The following is a 9934-nucleotide window of genomic DNA, read 5'->3' as shown; positions in this document are numbered from 1 at the left end:
ATGGAGTTCAAGTCCCAGCTCTGCCATTTCCTGTGTGTCCTGGAGCAAATGACTTAATGTCTCTGTGCCTCGGTTTGATTTTCTTCTCTGCAATGGGAGCAATGATAGTGCCTCCTCTCTGGCATCACCATGAGGACTAATGAGCAAATTCTGTGTTTCAGGTTGGGTTGTCCCAGGAGCAGACTGGGAGACAAGAACATGAGCGATCCCAGGAAGCCCTAGCAGAGGAGAGGAGAAAGTGAGCCAGGGAAGGGGAAGGCAGGCAGCAACACAGGGCATCTTAGCTGGTAAGTTGTCCCTGTGGGCTCAACTCTTCTTGGGAACTTTGGGAGCCAGTGAAGAGTGCACCATCAATAACCCTGAGATCAAGTTTATTCCAGCCAGGAGGTGAGGGAGCTGAGGTATTTATCCACCCATCTTGGCAGACATTGGTTGCAGGATGCTTCTAGCCAGGGAGTGTGTGAACAGCCTGCCAGTGCATGGGAAGAGCGGCTGCAGTGGTCTGAGAAAGTCTCCGAGCCCAGGAAGTCATGGGTGTTTGCTGCTGGTCACCACTGGATGAATGGTAAGGGCACACAAGTCGGTACCAAAAATATCAGCTATGACATGCAAAGCACTGAGTAAGAGCCTGTGTAGTACCAGCTCTTCTTATAATTCCCTGACCAGGGTCCACATGGTCTGATCCCCTCACCAAAAATTATTCAAGACTGGCCCCTCCCATTCCAGCCTCCCCATCCCCTGACCTGCCTGGGCCACCCGCAGCCTATAACTTTTGCACTGGCTGTTCCCTCTCCCTGGAGCACCGTTACCAGCTCTCACAGCCCTCAGTCCCCACTTCTTCACTTCTCAACCTCACTTCCCCTGATCAGAGCATACTTTCCCATCTCTTCTCTCTGAAGCCACCCTACTAGTCACTTTCAATTCCATCTCCCCTTTTGACTCCCTGCCCAGTGCTTTGTAATCTCCATGTCTGTTTCTCTGTCTGGTGGCTCACAGTCTATCTCCACCTACTAGTTTGTTTCACTCCAGGATTCTAGAAGCTGTAGTGTTTACTACCCTGTCCCCAGCATTTAGCAAGCATAGTGTGAACACTCATTGAGTGAATGAAGAAATGGATGGATGGATGGATGGATGGATGGATGGATGGATGGGCATGACTGAAGGTCAGAGGCAGCAGTGTCATCTAAGGAACACAGGTCCAGGATCTGGTACTACTGGAGTTGAATCCTAGCTCATTACTTCCCCTCACATCCCTGTGACCCTCAGCACCGCACCTGTCTCCTGGGGGCACAAATGATCCCCTGACCTTGGGAGATGGGCAGATTAGCCTCAACAGTGCATATGCGAGCTCCTTCTATAATAATTAAAGAACCTCATGGGACCCACTTATTTGAGAACAGCCTGGGCAGAACCAATATCTGCTCCCTTTTCCATCCTGGGCAGTCTCAGAGCCTAGAGGACTGGATAGGGTTCAGTGTGGTGCATGGAGCAGAGACCTAGGGGCAGCATGGCTTAAATGAAACAGAAGATGACTTCACCCTCATGTAACAGAAGCCCAGCTCGGCATGGTAAGGCAACTTCTAGAAGTCTCCAAAGACCAGATCCCTTCTACCGTGTTGACCCTCCATCCTCAACACAGAGCTTCTACCTCGTTGTCCAAGGCAGCTGCTTGTGCTCCAGCCATCACATCCCACCTTCAGTCATCAGGAAAGAGAAAGGGATAAGCAGGGGCTTGCTTCTTCCTGTAAGGACACTTCCCAAAAGACTTCACACAAGACTTCTACTTACATCTTACTGGCCAGCACTTGGTCACACTTCCATATGACCAGGAGCTAAAAATCAGGGGCCTTGTTAGCAAAAAATATGTGGAGAATGAATGGTGTGGTGCAGCCAGCAGCCTTGCCTTGGGAACCTTTCCAGAGAGCCATTTGATTGCTCTGTGATTCGTCTGCTTTGCGCCAAGGCCTGGAGCAACAGCAGGGAGCACATTCAGGAACCCCCCACCTTGAGGGGCCCACAGGTCAGTGGGGAACAGTGAAGTGGACAAGTCAATACGCACACAGTCACGATGCTTGCTAGGCCAAGTCCTGTGGGGGACACGGCAGAGGGGTAAGAAAGAGCATCAGAAGAGCAGGGGCAAAAGCCTACCCTAGCATAGGGAGACAGGCAGGGCCCTTCTGAGGAGGTGACATTGGGACAGAGACTCGAGGGATGAGAAGGGGCCACTGAGCATTCCAAGGACTTGGAAGGGTCTTGCGTACCCCAGGTCAGCTGCGGGTGCTGTGTACCCCTGGGCAAGTCGCTGTGCCTCTCTGAATCAAAGTTTTCTCAGCTCTGCCATGTGAGCAGCAGCTGTGCTCTCACCGGGTTGTGGGATAGAACCCTTGCTCATGAGAATGTGTGTCTCCATGAAGAAATGGGGCTCAGAGAAACTGAGAACCCTGTGCTACATCAGGAGATCTCAGCCGGGGGAGATTTTGCCCACCCGGGGCCATGTGCCAGTGTCTGGAGACATTTCTGATTGTCACAACTGGGGAGGGGGCTGCTGCTGCTGACATCTAGTGGACAGAGACGGGGGTGAGGCTGAACATTCTCCGGTGCGCAGAGCAGCCCCCACCCTGGACAGGCACGCAGACCCTCAAGACCGCAGCCCCGCGGCGAGAAACCCTGCCCTCCACAGCCGGGGGTAGACACAGGGTCGTTCACCGGAAGCCCACTCTTCCCTGTGTTCCAGAGCCACCACCCCAGACCCCTCAGCCTGTGCCCTGGGTAACAGGATCTGTCTGCTTTGTAAACAAACATCTCCAATGACTCAGACATCCACTGAAGTTTAAGGAGAACTAAACTTCTTTGTGTTTATCAAGTGCCAGGCACGTAGTAGCCACCACCTCCCACCAAACCAAAATCCATTACAAGTTTAAAGTACAGCTATTATTTTTACAGCATTGCTTAGAAATGGCTTGCGATCTCTAATTTGCTAAATTGATGTGTATATTGACTAAATAAATATTCGGCACGAAGCCCGAGTTCCCCTCCACACTTATTAATCCTCAGGAAATGGAAACACAGGACACAAAATGAGCTTTTGCTCAGAGCTGCAGACAGGAATACATTATGTTGTTTTTCAAGCGTTCGGGGACTTGACTCTGCAGCAGAGGCGGCCCAATCACCAACCTCCAAGTTTTCCATGACGCACGCCTCTGCCCAGGAGACGTGCCTGTGTTGCTAAGGTTTGTTCTCGGACTTTAGAAGTCTGGGAAAAGAAACTTTTACTTCAGCGGGGAGAATCTGAGGTGACTGTTTTTTGGGGAGTTGATTTGAGGGGCGCTGATGGATGACAGCAATATTAGATATCAGTAGAATGATTTCTATTTCTATCAGTAGACATCAGGGCTGCTGGCAGGACCTAGAAAGTGAAGAGCCTGGGACAGGTCCCTTTCTTCAACAATTGAGGCTGTCAGTGCTCTCGGCTCTGGGGAGAGAAGGCAGGGCTACCTGGGCTGCGTGGGGGTCACCGTGTCTTCTGTCACCAGCCTGCCCCAGACAGAACAGCATACAAAGGGACTAGATTTGCTCTGGGTTGTCCCACCTGTGGAGACTTTGACCTCCAGGATGTTGATGAGTCCTGGGGGCCGGTCTTGTACCAGGATGGACAGGGGCTCCAGATAGTAGGGGAAACCCAGTGGTGCTGGCCACCTCTCTCCTGTGTTAACTTTTAAAGCCTCCCCGTCCCACAGAACACTTGTCTGTGGTAGGGGCTAATGGTGGTGAAGCAATATGGCCCAGAATTAGGAAAGAAGTTGATGCTGAGTTGGGAAATGGGGAAATGTTCTCCAGAAGAGGAAGAGGCACGAGTGTGCCTTTTGCCCTACTGGGGGAGTGTGGATCCCAAGAGGGGCTGACATTTTATATCATATAGCCTGTGCCCGAGGCCAGCCCAGAGCTTCCTTTCCAGACAAGATGCCAGGCCACTCCGGAGGAGGGGATGGTTCCACAGGCTTGAGATGCAGGCGGGTCTCCTCTCTGCCCCTGACCTGTGGCATGACCTTGAGCAGTTCCAGTGACCTTGCTGGGCCTCAGTTTCCTTGTCTGGAGGATGAGGTTGGTGATGGGACCCCCTGGTGAGAGTGCCCAGCATCTCGCCCACAGCAATCTCATCACTGTCAGAGGCAGTGGCCGTTCCTTCCACCTGGACACAGCTATCAACAGAAGGGGCTGGAGAATAGAGTCCAGGCAGAAGGAACAGCCAGGACAAAGGTCCTGGGTGGGACCTGATCCCAGGCAGTAGACCATGGTTAGCAGGTGGGATGGTGGCCTGGGGTGGCGGCAGAGAGGTGGCCAGGGTCAGATGACACTGGGCCTCGTGACCACCGGCAGGAGAGTGCATTGCCTCCTGAGAGCAGTGGGCAGCCATGGGAGGGTTCTTAAAAAGGCAGCTCTGAGTCCCAGCCTCGGCAGCCCCAGGAACATGCGGCAGCCCGGTGGGGAGGGCAGATCCTGGGGACTCAGCTCCTGAACTCAGCCACAAAGATGAGCTACCTTCCCCAAAGGCTCGTAAGAGGACAGCAAAGGCTGTGTCCCAGGACCAGTGGAGACTTGGTGAATTGAGCAAAGGATGGGGGGGGTCTCCTGGTGAGCTGCCACTGCACTCACCTGAACAGGTGTCATAAACACCGCTGGCAAGGATGAGGACAGAGTGCCAGAACTCTGGTCCGCTGCTGGTAGGAATGCAGAGGCACAGTCACTTGGAAATCTGTCTGGCAGTTCCTTAAAATGGTAAACCTATGTCTGCCCTGGGACCCAGCCCTTCCACTCAGCCCTTCCACTCACAGGTGTTTACCCAAAGAAAAGCACCCAGGAAAACCCTTGCAGGAACTCACAGCAGACTTTCAGAACGGCAAAAGTGGAAACAGCCCAGGTGGCCATGGAATGGCCCATACCATGGTGGCAGATGCTTGCCATGGGGGACCGCACAGCGGAGCAGGACAGGGAGCTGCTCCCAGCTCAGCCATGCAGAGAAAGCTGAGCAAAACAGGCAGACAAGTCCACGTCCTCAACAAAAGTCCACATACTCCAGTGAGAGAAAGAAGAGCAGTGGCTGCGTGGGGCTCAGGATGGGGGGTGAGCAGGGAAGAGTACAAGGGAACTTTCTGGGGTGATGATGGGGTGTTCTAGACCTTGATCTGGGTGGTGATTACACACAGGTGTCCAAACTCCTCCCACGTTCCACTTAAGACCTCTGCATTTTACGGCAAGTAAATGATGCCTCAATAAAATATAATCCTCAACATAGGGTCCACGTTTGGGTCTGGGGTCCATGATCTGCTCTCCTCCCTCTTCTGAGCTGCCCAAATTTCCCAGGGAGATGCAGAAGTTCTGAGCAAGTGCGGTGCCTCATTCCGGGGCCAAGGGCTTCTGAGGCCACCACGCCTGCCTTCCTGCCCACATCCATCTTGTTACTGTCGGAGCCAGGGAATTGCTCCCGAGGCGGAATCTTGAATATTCATTTGATTTACGGCCCGCTGCCGACAGCTTTATGAATCCACCCACCAATACCTGCAGCCGGTCATCAATCTTCCCTGGAGATTGTGCTTCTGCCAGTAACTCATGAATTAAAGAGGCCCCTGACGGCCCCCACGCCTGCCTCCCCTCCCTTGCCGGAGCGTCGTGATGGAAGGAGGACCTGACCAGAAGTCAGAACATTGTTGTCTTGCCGCCGCGGCAGCTCTGATGACCTTGGGTGACTCTCTTAGTCTGTCTGCGAGAGGAGGAGAAACGGGAGCCCTCAGATCTGCCTCCTCCCGGCCCCGAGCCTCAGTTTCCCCATCCATAGAGATACAGGGCGCAGCACCACGTCCCTCTGCTTATCTGGGCCGGGGGCCAAGGCAGGATGGACTGCTAGCTTGTATGAATGTGGAATGCCTGCCACTATTGTTATGATTATCTGACTTGGAGATGTTCGAAGGGACAAGAAAGATGGTGGTGCTCACAGCTAATTCCCTATGGGTTTCTCTTTAACAGCATGCGAATGAAGACAGCATTTCCCTCAGGGGCTTTCAGGGGAGACCATGGGAAGGGGCTCAGCACAGCCCCTGGCACCTGGGGCAAACTCCACAGGGAGTAAATACTCCGATTTTACTCCACGAGGAGCAGTGGGGCAGACTTTCTCTCTGGCCTTGGGAAGCAGCTCCAAAGTGTTTCCATAGTTGACTCCCGAGCAGGTGCCCCTGACAGAAAACCATAGCAGGCGCAGTGTCCTCAGAAGCCCTCGGCCCCAGTCGGGCTGTGTCTGGCTTTCCCGTGAGTCCCCCAGCCCCTGCCATGGAGACAGCACTCAGTAGATGCTCCCGGGTTAAGCAAACCTTTGCCACTGGTAGGACACTGGTAACATTTGCAAAGCAGTTGGGGGTCAGCAGATGGAGAGAGTGGCGGAGGCAGTGCCTCTGGGGCGGAGCAGACACACTGGGGTTCAAATCCCACTCTGTCCCTTGGGATCCCAGTGACCTTGGTTATCTTGGCCCCCTAAGCCCAGTGAGCAGGACACAGGAGACGGCTGCCTTAGAGAGTAGACTGGGCTTGGAGAGGCAGCCTGTTGGAAATGCCTTCTCTGCTGGTACACAGGAGCCCTTGGGAGGGTCAGCTCCAGTGGGTATCACCAGGCAGTGTGCTGGGCACCAGAGTCAGAGGAGATAAGGACAAGACAGCTCCTGCTCCTAGTAGGTTCACTCAACAAATGTTCATTAGATGGATGACAAACAGCTCTTAACACCTGTCCCTGGGTTTTGCCTGTGAAGAGGGTTGTGGAGGGGAACCACCCGCCCCCAGGGACCGGCTCCCACCCACCCCTCAGCAAGGTGGCAGCCTCTCCCGGGACTGCAGTCTGCAACAGTGGTGGAGGAGCTGCCACGCCTCGGGGTGCTGTTGCTGGGGCTGAATGACAGCAGATCGATCCTCTCCTCTCCCGGTGTTTCAGCCTCTGCGATGTGCAGCTGCAGCCCTCAGCCAGCATGCAGCCGTGGGACTCTTCTGCACAACGAACTTCTCCCTGCAGAACTCCAGTACACATGGGAGACAGTTACCACATGGAGCCTGCATTTATTGAGTGCCCAGAGTATCCAAAGCATTGGTGTACACCCCTTCTGTGAGTCTTCTCAACCCTGAAAGTAGAAAGAGGGAGATGAGGCACAGAGAGGTTAAGGGACTCACTTAGGGTCACCCAGCTCAGAAGTGATGGGCTTACAGTGGAGCCCACTTACTCACCCCTAGGCCCACTACAGTCTGGCTCCAGCTGCTGCCTGCTGATATCAGGGTTCAAGGTGAGACTTCTCTCCCTGAAACTAACTGTGTGACCTGGGGAGAGTTACTTTGCCACTATGAACCTCAGTCTCCTTCTCTGCAAAATGAGAAGACTGAGACCTGTCCCCAGTTGGGATGTTGACTGAATTGACTATGAAGAAGCACCTGAAGCCCCAGCACAGTGCAGCGCCAGGCCGTGGGGTGCTCAGCTGCACACCCCTCTCTCCCCCTCCCCACCCCTTTGATGTGAACCCGGACTCCCTGTGCACGGGGAGTCAGGGCCAGAAAGAAGGAGGCCAAAGTTTACTGGAAGAAAGGTCTCAGCTTCTGGGAACAGCACTTCCCAGGGGGGCCAGGTTTCTGATCCATGGACTTTTCACCTTGGCACCAGCAACCTGACCACGCTGGCAGTGTTTACCCCGTGGGAAGAGGAAAGGCCTAGAAAAGTGCAGAAGGGTGTGCTAGGGCAGGAGGTCAGGGCCAAGGCAGTTGGACCTGGGCCACTGAAAGCCCCTGGCCCCTGGAGCCTGAGACGCAGGTCTCTTTCCCAGTGCTTCAGCCAAGCTCTCTGTCCCCACCCTCCTCCACATCTTGTTCTCCTGGCTCAAAGATGCAGATATAGATGATGACAAAACCCACTGCCCCTCTCCTAGGAATCTGCACCCAGGGTGCAGACAAGAGTTAAAATCCAAGCTCTCACCTTTGCTAGCTGTAAGAACCTCTCTACTGCCTTATTTCTGGAATGGTAATAATAACTCAAGTCACAGTGTTGAGGAAAGGATCTAAAGAGATTGTGCCTGGAAAGGCCTTGACATACCTTATCACTCAGTGAGTGGGAGATGTTGTCACTATAATTATGGATGCTTAGGAAATGTTTACTTACTAGATGGATGGGTAGGGGATGAACTGATAGATGGTCGGATGGAGGATGGATGACGAATAGATGATGGATGTATGGATGTGTAGGAGGGTGGCTGCATAGATAGGTAAATGGAGATAGGTGGACAGATGGATAGTAGCTATGCACTCATCCACTATCCGTCTGTCTATTCTCCGTCCACTCATTCACCCCTCCCATTATTCATCCATCCATCCACCCATCCATACATCCATCCTTCCATTCATTGACATGCCCATCCATCCAGCTGTGTATGTGGGGAGAGTGGGTAGATGGATGAACAGGTGAACAGATAGATGGATGAGTGGATAAACAAATACATGGGTGGATGGCTGACTTGGTGGGTGGATAGATGATGGGTAGACGGATGTTCAGAAGGACAGTTAGATGAATGAACAGATAGAGAGACAGATGAATAGACAGATGGATTGCTGGATGGCTGGGACCACAAACTAAATGCTAAATTGCCTCCTTCCCGAAGGTGGCAGAAAACGATTGCTGAAGCTCTCTCCTGGTACCACATACATTAACCTGGCCACAGGGGGCCAGAACACTGTAGCCTTCCCGATCTGCTCATTAACTGACTCATGGAGCTTTCACCTATTCGAAACCAACAGGGTAGCAGCGTGACATTTCAGATTTGCTTTCTGTGGCCTGTCACTGAGCACGGCTCACAGCTGTTTGCTGGTCTGCCTTCTCCTCCAAAGGTGCCTTCAAGGGCCCCACATGCAGTAATGGATGTAGCTTCCCCAGAGCTAAGAGGATTGTGTGCCCTAAAAAGTTGGGGGCTCCTTCTCTCCGGCTACGTTGCCACATTCTCTCTGCAGCGGTGCCACCAATTACCTTAATTACCTTTCAGTTAGGGGCTTAATTTACAACATGGTGGCAAGGAAATATTGGAGAGAGAGTTTCCTTGGCAACCCAAGTTTTTAAACATAAGATTCACCATGTTTTAAAAGCCACTTCTCATCTAATTTCCTCCCTGAAAATTAGCTTGGAACTTTTCAAATGCTGGAAATTTTAGCCTAACAGCAGGGCAGCACTTACATCTGAAACCATCAAAGACCTCAATTTCTCCCCTGCCAGAGGCGAGACCCTGGGAACGTGTTTGGTTGCCTCTGCCCCTTTGTTCTGAAACGGCCATTAAGAAATGACCATGGGGAAACTTTTTCTGAGCTCCAAACCATCAGTCAAACTCTTGACAACAGCCTGTTTTCTAGACTTGTGCTGTTCAAGTTCCTTGTTGGCTGGAGTTTTAGCCATGAGCACTCGATTGATGGCAGACTGCAGAACAGCCAGAGGGTTGGGGCCTGTACTCCACAGTGTCTCTGGCCCCAATATCCCCAAGTTGAGAAGAACAACACTGATCACCACCCCCGTGCAGAGCGTATAGAATACCAGAGGAGGTTTTTGACAAGGCCACTCTCCCTGGGAGCTCGCTCGTCATCAACAAGCTTCTCTACCTCCCTGTCTAATAAAATCAACCTTTGCTCAGTTACACGGCCTGGTTTTTCATAATCTGCCCTAGCATGGGAGGGGGCTACACTACCTTTCTTCTGTTCCCACTCCCACACCTTTTAATCTGACCAAACCACTCATCCATCCCTTCAACCTCCAACCGTCTACACAGCATCTGCCTTTCTACTCACCCTTTGTTCATTCTCCAACCACTCTACCTCCATCCACCCAATCCTCACTCAGATCCCATAATCCCCTGGAATGCCTACACTTTTCCAGTTA

The 9934-nt window shown here is 52.7% G+C and overlaps 1 long non-coding RNA gene across 1 annotated transcript; it reads right to left on the bottom strand.

The window, feature by feature from the left end:
* Nucleotides 1–2829: 2829 nt before the first annotated feature.
* Nucleotides 2830–7575, bottom strand: LOC103887927. Its single transcript, XR_652199.4, has 2 exons — nt 7261–7575; nt 2830–7157 (listed from the first exon to the last, which is right to left on the bottom strand). It is a non-coding gene; the product is annotated as an uncharacterized LOC103887927 (long non-coding RNA).
* Nucleotides 7576–9934: the final 2359 nt, after the last annotated feature.

Source organism: Papio anubis, chromosome 16 (genome assembly GCF_008728515.1).
Source record: "Papio anubis isolate 15944 chromosome 16, Panubis1.0, whole genome shotgun sequence".
NCBI lineage: Eukaryota > Metazoa > Chordata > Mammalia > Primates > Cercopithecidae > Papio > Papio anubis.
This window is presented reverse-complemented; position numbering and strand designations above follow the sequence as displayed.